This window comes from Amblyomma mixtum, chromosome 5 (genome assembly GCF_055824585.1).
Source record: "Amblyomma mixtum isolate Tamu chromosome 5, ASM5582458v1, whole genome shotgun sequence".
Lineage (NCBI taxonomy): Eukaryota > Metazoa > Arthropoda > Arachnida > Ixodida > Ixodidae > Amblyomma > Amblyomma mixtum.
In genome coordinates this window covers 7,978,154-7,990,251 of record NC_143016.1, presented here as the reverse complement: position 1 = coordinate 7,990,251, position 12,098 = coordinate 7,978,154, and the positions used below count along the sequence as shown (strand labels likewise).

The window sequence follows — 12,098 nt, the reverse complement described above, 5'->3', positions numbered from 1 at the left end:
CTCGACGTAAAAGGCCCATCACTTAGCCACCCCTGTTACGAGAAGCTATTTTGACCACCCTGTGTCTCCTGGTGTCTTGACACTCCGGCGAGCTGGACTCCTGTTACAAGCCCAAGTGCCGGTCCCGCAGAGCGGAGTAGAGACGTTTTTTAGGCAAGAAGAGAGTCTGCAGCCGACATCATAGACATTCACCGGTTCGCAAGCATTTTTCGCAGCGGTGGTGGCTCAGTGGTTATGGCGTTCGGCCGCTGACCCGAAAGACGCGGGTTCGATCCCGGTTGCATTTCGATTCTAGAGGCCCGTGTACTGTGCGACGTCAGTGCACGTTAAAGCACCCCAGGTGGTCGAAACTTCCGGAGCCCTCCAATAACCTGAGTCGCTTTGGGATGTCAGACCTCCATAAACCATCTTTACGGTACGCCCGGTAGTAACACGTAAACTGCTTTGGCAGTATACAGCGTTGCCCTTTGCGCAACCATTTTCAGCGTATGCAAACTTGCTCCTCGAGGCAAGGTTCGGTTACAGACATCCGTTCGAAGCTCTTGAGAAGGGTTACGCACGAACAACGTTTGCTGCGCACCCTCTCCCAACCCCCCCCCCCCCCCCCCCCCCCCCTTTTTTTTTGCTACGTTTCAGTCACGACGGGGTCGCGAATTCAGCACATGGGCGGTATTGAGTTTCGCTGCCATAAAAAATGACGCCAGCGTGCCCGGAAGCGAAGTATCCCCCCCTCCCCTTCCCCCACCACCACCACCGAAGCATGCGACGAACACCAACAGGCGGTAATTACCTGCGGCAGGCGCCGTTACAACACTGCGCACCTAATGACGGAGGAGGAGAGGCAGGTCAGGGAGGTGGCGGAGGCAGAGGCAAGAAAGAGAAGGCGAAGCTTGACGCTAATCCACCGTTCGTCTTCGCCCTTGCGCGACGGCTGGTGGCGAAGTTTCGAGCGGCGATAACGTGACGGCCGCGAACCCCGTGTCCGGCAAAGGGGAAGTGCTGCTACAGGCAGCGCTCGGTCTCACCACAGAAGCGTGCAGCGCTGCGGAACCTGGATACGGCGAGCGGCTGATCAGATCAGGGTGGGGGGACGTTGCTCAAATGGGTCGGAAGTGGCCGGCGACTCGGCCACGTCCTCGTCGTTGGCTATTACCGTGGGCCACAGTTGAGCGCCGTCCCATTTCCACTCCTCAGGAAATGAAGACAAGCAGTAGCTATCGAACAGGTGACGTCCCATTCATTTCTGATTTACAGTGGAGAAATACAGTCAGCCTTCTTCTGTGGAACGGGGTTCATCAAGCGCACATTTCTTCCAAAGTTGAATAGAGGAGGAGATCACGAACAGTGCACACATGCGAACAACTTCTCCTGGTTGACGCTATAGTCTGACGCTGGTTGACGCTATAGTCTCCCCTGAAGCCTCCTCAGCGCTGCACTGTTTTCAGCGAGCGCAGCAGCAGCGGGAGGAGGGAGGATTCGGGGCACCAGTGGATTTCGTCGGCTAATAACGGGTGAGCGCGGCGCCGGAAGCCGGAAGAGCCGGGCCTTCCGCGTGGCCGCCGCCACGCGGGATAATCCTCCTTCCTCTCCCCCTCCAGCAAGAGGAAGCCTGATCCGCGCAGAGGAACACGGAGCGCGCCGACACTTGGCAGCACGCGTACGCACGCTGCCCCATTATAGCAGTGCCTATAGCTAAGACAGCCTTGTAGATAGTAGTAGTAGTAGTAAATAATAATAATCTTTATTGCTAGTTTTCATGCTACATTTTCAGTTACAGACCTGAGTGTTACATTGTTACATTTTCAGTCACAGGCCACTGCTGAAGAGGACAGCAACGGAACTTTCCTGGAATGAAATCGAACAGCGGCGCTCTAGCGGGGTTCGCGTAATCCAGTGGCGTAGCAAGGAATTTTCTCTGAAGGCGGTGACGGAGGCTGAGAAGTAGCCAGTTCCCGAGGGGGCTTAAGCCCGGTTACCCAACCGCTTCGCACGCCCCTGACGCGATCGAAATAGCAGGCGATCATATAGTATAACACCACGCATTACATCTTAAAGCTTCATAAGGCAAAAAAAAAAAAAAAGGCACCACTATGGCCTCGCATATTCTCTCTCGCTCTCCAAGCATTGGTTAAAGTACCGACAGTTCCGAGGCGATACACAAGCAGCGGGATGCGTGTCTGCAAACAATGTCGTATAAGTTGCGCATCAAGGACAGAAATTCGGCGTCTGCTAGAGCGCATTCAGAAAGGAGTCGGAACGTCACGCGACAGCCTCCTGTAAAGACGTATATGAAACCTGTGAGCTATCGAGAGAGTTGTGCGCAGGCCTCGCCCCGACTTTCTTGATTTTTCCTTTCTTTTTCTGCGCGTTTTATTCCCTTTTACGCTCCCGATTCCTCGCTCACTCGCGCACAACACACCCAACAAATGCATGCGCTCCGAAGCTGCCTGCTCGCAAAACAAGCTCGGCAAACTTCGAGCGAGTCCGCCACGAAAGAAAGAGAAGGGGAGAGGTCTCTCAACCTCCCCTCTTTGTCTGGGCACAGACTTCACGCGCACCTCCTCCTCTCGAGTGGATGCAGACACGCCGGGACCACTTTTCTTCCCTTCGGCGGAGACGAAGATGCATGGGTATAGGCCATCTTTATCAAATTTCATGCCGCAAATTTCAAATTCCCAGGTGTTTCGGCGAAGCGGGCGAAAAACTTTCTTTTGTGCACACTTCTTCTTTCGTCTGCGTCGGACACTCGAGCCGCTTTTCCCGTGATATCCTTTCTTTACGGCCATTCTTGCGGGGGAACCAAGTACGCCTACGCATGTATAAGAGCGAGATCATAACTTACGCTTTCCCCGCGAAGAATAAAAGCTGACGTGGGAGGATTATGAAATCGGAAGCAGCACCGGAAAACTCGAAACGCGCCACGGGAACTGAGCAAGAAATAAACATAGAAAGTAAAAAAAAAGAAAGCAACAAACACGAATTCGCTCGCCATGTTACTGCTGTGTCCCTTTAGCTTGCTGCTCCGTCGTATTCCTGGTGGTCAATATAGGGGCCCTACGACGCGTAAGTTAGCATGTAGCTAAAGTTGTGACAAATCGATAGTTGCAATCGACAGTTCCAACCACGCCAGCACGCGACTACCCAGCCCGTCGCAACTATTGTGAGGCAGGAGACCAGTTTCAGGGTCGAAACAAAAGACGTTGACCGCCAATTAAGAACGACCGAGCTGCAACCTCACGGGATCGAAATTAATCACGAGCTGACAGCTTCTTAAAGTGGCCTCGCAAATTATCATAGCCTCGGACCACGCCGCTTTTGCGTTCGGCACCGGAAGGGAATCACAGGGCTGCCTAAAATGCGGTCACAGTATGCTAAACACGCACAGGATATTCAAGAACGCGGAGTTTTCAGCTAAACCCCAACCAAGATATTTGGCTCTCGGAATGATATGCCTTGCAACATGCTTTCAACACTCTAGGCGGTACACAACGTACTAGTATGGAGGTATACACTGCCACGACATTAGGCCGTCACCGCCGCAGCAACGATGCAGGTTGAGTTGGCGCCTGGCAGGGGTATAGTGCAGCGGAGGAGCAGATGTGGCATGGCGCTTGACAAACGGCGAGGGACGCCAGAAAAGGCCACCAAAGAAGCAGCTAAGTAACCCACTATTGCAGGGTGCGCCCTCTTTGCACCTATTTGCAGAACGGCCGTGTTAAGCAGACAGTGGATTCTGCACGCACTGGCGCATAGAACTGACCGCGAACAGAGCACTACACGCGGCTCCCATCGGCGAGCGCTTTCCAAGTCAGTTCGCCTTCAGTCAGGAGGAGGACGGCGGCACGCGAGAACGCCCGCAGGTAAGAGGGAGAAGAGGGCCCACCTTTCGTGTGAATGTACACAGAACAAGCAGCAGCAGCGGAGGGCACTGCCCACGCTTTCTGGATCCGCTTTACCCGATGGCAAACAGCCCCCGATGACTCAATTGCGCAGCCCGCCCCCTCGTGTCATCGACGGCGGCAGGGGCGGCGCTGCTGTGCCACTGCAGATGACCTCATATCAGTATACCGCCCATGCGTAGAATAGCGCAGGTTAGGACTGGCTTATCGATACACCCTACGGGGCAAGACGGTTGCAACGCCGCCGAAAGGTCTGCATCCTTGTCACTCGCGTCTTCTTTTCTCCGCTTCGGTACTATACGGTAGCCCAGGGGTTCTCAAACTGGGTTCCGCGGAACACAGGGGTTCCGCGGGCTGTCTTCTTGTGTTCCGCGAGAACCCTCACCGGCCCTGACCCGGCAGCTGATCTGAGACTGGCTCTGAGTGCTACTGAGCCACGCTTTGACTTGCTCTTAAAAGGGAAGCCGCACCACCCATCACATTAGTATTTGTGTTAATCTGTCCAATAAACATTTAACTTTTGCAACTCTCTCTTTGCAAAAATGCACTCGACAACATTGCTGGTAAGTGAAAGCAGGGGGGGGGGGGGGGGGGGGGGGGGTTCCCTGGAACTTATTGAAGGCTTTTGGGGTTCCTCCAAGCAAAAACGTTTGAGAACCCCTGCGGTAGCCCATGCAACTCAGCAAAGAGAGCCCTGCCACTGTACCGGGTTGGAAACCCGATGCTATGCTGCAAAACCCCGAGCCATAATCCTGAGCCAATCGCAAAGGTCGACCCCCAGACGCATCAACGACGGCCCTCGCAGACGACCGGCAGTTTGCAGAGGCTGCAGACCGCCTCTTTTTCTCCGTGGGGCTGCTTGCGTGGACGAACGATTTTCTGCACTGCATGTGCGGATGAGGGCACAAACTATGTGTGCACACACGAAGCGGCAGACAACAGGTGGCTGTGTGCGAAGCCGCAGTACCGCGGTCACAGATTTGTGCCTCGTTGCGCTTCCGTCCGCCTGTTGTAACTGAGCCTCTTACAGCGCTTTTTAAACTGCAGAGCCCCGGCGGGGCGACGACTAGAGTTCCTTCCAGCGTTCAGCATTTCGCATGCACCGCCACACTGCACGGTCGAGGAGAAAAGCCCCGGCCGGTACGCACTGTACTGAACATCACAGCAGCGAGTGTCCGGGAAGAGGGTGGCAGAGTCCCGAGAGGCTTTGACGAGGAATAGATTACCCTCGCGAGGCGGCACCGAAGACGGGGGCGAAGGCCGCGCCAGAGGCGACGAAAAATAACGTACTGCCGGGCGGCGGCGGCGAGGGGCTATTTTCGCTCGGAGGAGCGTGCACCCTGGCAGGATGTCAGACACCGAGCCGGTGTCGCGCGCGAGAGACAGATGCATGCAGACGAGTTTCGAGGAAGCTCGTCGGCGCTTTCGAACTGCGCGCCGCTGGGCTTTCAAAACGTTCGGTCGCTGCCAAGGAGAGAGCCTCGTTCCTGCAACTATGTATACCCTCGTGTCAAAGCGCGGCTCCGTGACGTCAGCTTCTTGCGGTTTAAGCATTTACTTCGCTTGAAGAAAAACCACGACGGTACCGATCGTTACACAAGAGCGAAGACGCCGATCACTACAACGTATTCCGAACTCCGTATACCTGCTACATCTCCGCTTCCCGCTTCCAAGCATTCGTGCACTATAAAGGGTGCCATGTGCTCATCCGCATTTACCTAGAAAAGCCAGGGAACCCGATGGGATCTCTCCGCGCGTGACTGAGGCCCACACATTCGCGCCGTGCCCAGGGACCGTATCGCGTGCGAGATCTTACACAGCGCCAACGAAAAAGGTCTCGAACACGGAGACTCAGGAACAGAGCCCGCGGTCCCCGACAGATAATCTACGGCCCCATAGGAAGTACTACGCCGCGACTCTTCGCACTCGATCGTCTGAGTGACCGAACAGAAGGACCCCTTTATTTAGGCTACCCGAAGTATTACGCGGACTGATAGGCGGCAGAGCCCCTGGTGGGTCCACCGAAGCCTTGCGTGACGTTTCAAGGTCCTCGTGGGCCTCGTCCGAGACAGTGGCCGACAATCAGCACACGCATCAGATGCGGAGCGTGCGCACGCGAGCAGCACGTGCGGCGCCCGTGGGAGCGGGCGCGCCTCGGGACGGACGGCGGCGCGATGGATTCGCGGCTGCCCCGCTTCCCCTCCGATCGGAGGGTGCACTGGCCCCTGGCGCCGCACCACCACGAACCGGCCGAGGGGGACGCGGCAGGAGCGTACAGGTTCCGACCGGTCGCCGCCGAGCTACAGCCAGGCGCAGGTCACCGCCGCCAGCATTCGCCGCGCACGGCAGTCGTGCGGGGAAGCCCCCAGGGCCCTCGATCCCGAGCCCATATCGAGCGCGCCGCGCTGTGTAATAACGGAAGGCGGCAAGGACCTTCTAAAGAGGGCATTGTCCTGCGTCACCCTGTGCTGTGCATGCGCTTTGCAAGCACCGCCGCACACAGAGAAACGGGGAGCCAGAACTCTCGCATGCGCTCAGAACTCTCTAAGCATATTCATTAGTGGGGGCGTTTCGAAAAATAAATAAACATAATATCGCTCAGCCTGAAACGGAACTCGCTGCTGTCGGCGCCTTCCTGCGTTGCTGTTAATCCCTCGCCACCAAATTTCTTGGCGTCTGTAGCGTCAACAAAAGGTAAAGTGCCACCACTGCCGTTATCCTTTCACGGGATGATAAATGGACACGCTGACGAGCGCATCGTCAAACACAACTGCAACACAGTGTCCAACATGAAATGCGGAAGATGAACCGCACAGGGCCTGCTCAGGACCTGAAAGTTCACTAACAAAAGAATAAATAAAACGTGAATCACTTGTATTTTGTTACTCAAACCGTGACAGGTGCACTTAGCACTTTCTCTGGACAAGAAGCCACGAAGCGTCTCGTCAAGCAAAACGAAAATACTAGTAAGCTCTCGCTGTTACGTTTGTCCCGCACGGACAGTGATACACAGCGTGTCCACAAAACAAATGACAGGCGGCAGTGACAGAAGGCAGGAAACAGCCGCAGTGTGTGATGGGTCGGCAGCGACGAAAGCTGGCCCGCCAAAGAGAGAGGCGAGACAGCTCCGCGGCGGCAGCTGCAGCGTCCGCAGTACAATGCCCCACATCTCGAGCACAGGGAGCGGCCGTCTGGAGCTCTCTCCCCCGCACCGCCGACGATGTGTGTGCGTGTCTGTCGCACACACGTGAAGGAGTAGTGCTCCGCTCTGCGTGCGCTCTTGTCCCCCGGTGGCCAACACTCCAGTACACAGGCAACAGCCTTCGGACCGAGTAGCAACACTGTGTCGACTATCGAGTCTCATACATGAGCGTGTGTCTGCCTTCATAAAAATCGGCGGACGATGCGGCTGCCTGCAACATCTGTCCGCAACCAAAAGATCTTACGCTCTCCTCTCAGGCAAGCGAAGGTCGCGTTTGATGCAGACAAACACGGGTAAATAAAGCTTGCTTGATTGCACTCATCAAAATAAATGACGCCTAAATGCGCGCGCGCATGCGTGCGTACGGGTCGTGTCGGGTTTTATGGCGCATAAGCATCTAAGCTATGCGCGCGCTAAAACATGGAGTAAACGCCGCTAATAGTAAATTGCAGACTATCAGGCTAATGTTCAATGCGCTGTTTACAAACTAACGGCTACCAGTCATTTATCTCTTACTATAATATAGCTGCACCGCGCAGTCAAGTCTATCGCGTGTTCAATCCCAAGCCTATCCAGGCGAGACAATAACGTATATATACCACATTGGAGAGAGAGGGAAGAACTGGTTCGAAGGAACAGGCTTGCTCCAGGTCGCCAGAGACAAAAGACGATACCCAGCGAGTGAGTAACGGGGTGTGGCGAGGGTCGCAGACAGACACTGGCCAGACACGACCGCCGGGGGGAAACCCCGATAGCATCGAGGGCATGTAATCACCGCCTTCGCGGCACCGGAGACCGCGGCCCGAGATGGCAGGCATAGGCAGTGGCGAATCCACGCGCCGGGAAGGAGGCCCGAGGCGCCGCGCTCCAAGAGGGCAGCACAGCCATTCCGCGTAAAGCCAGACAATTGCAACTCCACGAACGGCCGGTTCAAGGGCGAACGGCACCGGCCGAGAGGCCCCGCTGACCGCAAGCAATGCGCTGAACCGGGCGAAGCACGAAAACAGACTCGGCCGAGAAAAAAAAAAAAAAAGCGCTAGCGACATATGCGCGCTTAATTAGTGGCGACCGACTCATTTACGCTGAAAATACGCACACTCCGAAGTAACGCTCGGAACATTCGGAACGTGCTCATGTGCTAACGACGGCTTTGCGCACAAACTCTTCGTGATCGGTCAAACAAAACTTACGGAGGAGACTTAAAGGGAAATTGCATAGAAATCAACGAGCTTAAGAGGGTCGAATGTGTGAAACTTGCAGGTAAAGCATGCGAAATCTTTTTGGGCTAGCACTTGAAATAGTGAAGTAATCGCCGATTAAAATCCGGACGCCCTTCAAGCTTCTCCGCAGCGCACAACGCTAAGTGTGTGTGTGTGGGGGGGGGGGGGGGGGGCATGATGACGTCATCGAAGGTATCGGTACATTTCCAACGCACAAACGCCTGCTTTGATGGAAAAAAAACCTACGCCACCGAAGGCGAACCCTGTCGAGAGTTGTTTGGCAGCGTCTAACGCGTCAGGGCAGGGTGTGGCTGACGACAGCGGTAATTTGAAATAATACCTTCTGTGACGTCACGCTGAGTTTCCCTGCGCTCCTCCAGTGCATTGAGCAGAAGCGCAAAATTCAATCGTCGATTAAATGCTAGTGCAAAAACACTTGGCATCCTTTACCTACAGCCTACAAAGATTTGAATCCTTGAATATCGCGAAATTCTAAAAAAAAGTGCTGCAGTTGCCCTTTAAGATTGTTTACGTGCTTTGAATGCGACAGAATTTCCTCGTCGTGACGTTGTGATGTTCATTAAAGATTCGATCGTTCCTTTCTAATGACACACCTAGTCATTGGCATACACTCGTAAGGTTCAAATTTATTCGCCAAGAATGAACGTGTTGATTTGCCACTGCTTTCCTAATGTCTGCACATAGTTCACGTAATAAGGGAGTAATTACTCATTGGCATCCACCCGAGCGCAGCCATACGGCTACAAAGGAAAGCTATACAGCTTTCTCAGAAACTTCGTAGTTAAAGAAAAATTCGTCCTGGTCCGGGGTTCGAACCCAGGACCACCGCTTCACCGGAGCAGTCGCTCTACCAATTGAGCTAACCAGGACGGCAAGCTTATGGTAGGACGAGAACGAATTGATCAATAACTCGAAGTTTGTAGCCGTATGGCTGCGCTCGGGTGGATGCCAATGAGTAATTACTCCCTTATTACAAATCTACTCCACCTTGGGGGATTCCCCTAAAAATTTGACCAACATAGTTCACGTATATAAAATATTGCATCGCTCTAATAATACGATGTTTAAAAAAAACTATTTTGTGGCCGTCCTTGCATGGTTCTATTCCCCGCACCTTCAGAAGAAATTTAATTTATTTTTCTTTGCTGCTGCGGACGCAATGCGAGAGCATGGTGACGTCACCGGGGAATTTCGTTGCATGGACGACGACGGACGCCGGCTTTTGTGCTAATGGGACATATAATGCTTCCGCATTAAATCGCTCGACTTCGCAAATCGTGACACAAGCTCGCCTTTCCAACCAAAGTGCTGGCGATACGCAGGCGCTCTCTGTTTAGGCGACTGCAAACCTTATGTAGCAGAGCAGGAACACCGTCATAAAAAAAAAAAAAAAAATGGAGGGGCACTTAATCTCCGCTTTAAATGTATGACGCGATAGTGTTAATGAGTTCATGCCGATATATGCGGAATTGGTGGAATCCGGTGGAAAGGTTGTGATGACTCTACAATGTCATGTGACCCAGGCGCTCGCGGTCAATGACGCCGACGACGCCGGATTTTATGACGAGCTCCTTCACGCTATCGCATTAATACGGGATAGTGGATGTGCAGTAATAAAATCTACCCAGCCTATCCAGAATGCACGGGGACTAACGTAGACATGTGTGTATACGTTACGCGTATCAGTTGCAAAGTGCGCAATATAAGGCGCTGTCAGCGCTTGAGAACTCCGCTGTACAACGGGTCAGCCACGAAGAACTGAGACGAAACCCTGCTACATATTAGCCTGGGCTGCACTACGAAAAAGACTTACGGGTATCGATTGGTGTTCATGCTTTGACGATGTTCCAAGACCAACAAGCATTACGTAAGTAACCAGCGACAGCGAGCCCCAGGTGCGATCCAGACTAAATAAAGGCGGCACTGAAACGCAACCTTTTGCAAAATGTACATTTCCGCAAACTTTCCGAATAAACTTTCCTCCAGCAAAGGCGGCAAAACACCTACACGAGACGCAAAAACCATTAAGGCTGCAGTAAGCCTGACTGACGAAAGAGGCGACCCAACTTGATTGCGTAGCCGCAATCGCTTGTGCTCGCATTCTGGGTCATTTCCACCAATTCTTCCTCGCGAAAGTTTGCAACCCAAGTAATCGCCGTGAATGGCTGCACCGAAATAACTCCCGAAACAGCCAGTGGCAAACATTTTGACAAGTTACAAGAGTCAAGAGCTCTCGTTCGTATTCTGGGCAGCAAGTTATTGATGGTTAACTACAAAAACACACGAAAATTTAGGACGCAAGATGGAATCTGGGCCTGCGGGTTCACTGCATGCTATGTTATTAAGGCAGATTTCCACTGCTGGAAACGAACCAACTGTACACAACTGAGCTCTTCTGCATACGCTACTAAAACTGTCGCGGACGCTTCGAAAAGTATGGCGCGCAAATGCGAATGACAGCTGAAAGCGAGTCATCACTCACGTTGCGCGCAACTTTCAACAATGAAAGACCTGGAGTTGTAGCTGCTGTGAATACAGACAATAAAGACGACGTAGAAGGAAAAAGACGTAACGCTCAATCAAAAGCAGTTGCAGTAACTTGCATAGCAGACATACGCGCAGGTAGTCGACGTCAATCTATACCGCGAGACTGTGAACGATGAGCTCGGTTCTTTTTCAAAATTCACTCAATACAGCGAGGTGGTTTCAGAGCGGCACACAAAGGGGGAAAAAGAGCGCCATGATAGCTGTATAATACCCGCACAAGTACCGAGTGAGGTATCGATTAAAAAGAAAGCCGTAAATTTTACGACACAGGTGCGAGGCCGCGCTGCCAGGGAAAAATAAATACGCAGAGTCTTCCCTGTGTATTACGGACTGCGGCATATAAGCAACAACGCATATATGGGCAGAGGGGCCCACATGCAAGCAAGTTATTACGACTAGCGGACGTATTTGTTACGCACACTGGTGCTTGCAAGCAACATTTTCGCGGACGAAATTTCGCAGCGTGCGCGCATTTCTAAGCGTCCACAGCAAACGTGGCCGCGTGAGCAAGAGGCCATAGGTTAACCGTTATACCCTGGTCAACTTAAGACAGCCCGATAGAAATACTACATGGGCTTCCATGGGCTTCACCCGTAAGTAGAAGTGTAGAGGAAAGGCGCGATAATCCGTCAATAAATATATTCGGATAGAGCTCAACTTACTCAGTAATGCAGCGGCGAATGCCTCTCAGAGGAGACCCTCAGGTCAGTGGGGTCGACCGGTCCTCATGACGTCGCGGCTTATCCCCTGGCGTGATGGGACCGCAGGCCTCTGGCAGGTGCCTCTGTGAAATGGGATTAATAGCGTCGTCAGATACGTACTCTGAGGTAGTACCCTGTTACCTTACACGCAACAGGCGAAAGCGGGCTAGTTGGTGGTTGACAATGGAGTGCATATTGCAACCGCGCAAAACGACGAGGGACGAAGAGAGGAAAGCACAGGACAAAACGCGGAACTAAGGTTTACTACAAGGAAAACCACATTTATGCAAGACTCATAATCACACCTGACAGACAGCAGACACCACCACATTATACAGGCACGTGGGCGCGCGTGGCACAAGTTAGGATCTAGAGAGTTGAATTCTTTCTTGGGTAAGGATACTGAAGTGGTGCTGATGCAACGGTCATTTTCTTTTTTTATGCAGTAGGCTTCAAAAATTTCCCGTCGTCTACTTTCGTCACCCGCTTTGGGCAGTTAAAGCAGGCA

At 53.1% G+C, this 12,098-nt stretch overlaps 1 protein-coding gene across 2 annotated transcripts in view; it reads right to left on the bottom strand.

Annotated features, from left to right (window-relative positions):
• Nucleotides 1-12,098, bottom strand: part of Pgant9 (polypeptide N-acetylgalactosaminyltransferase 9) — a 152,405-nt gene that overhangs the window by 60,139 nt on the left and 80,168 nt on the right. Inside the window, exon 2 of one of the 2 annotated variants that reach the window (XM_089543230.1) lies at nt 11,552-11,673. The exons of the other annotated variant lie outside the window; for it this stretch is intronic. The gene's annotated coding sequence lies outside the window, so the exon portion shown is untranslated. The remainder of the gene's footprint in view (nt 1-11,551; nt 11,674-12,098) is intronic. 2 annotated transcript variants of the gene reach the window in all.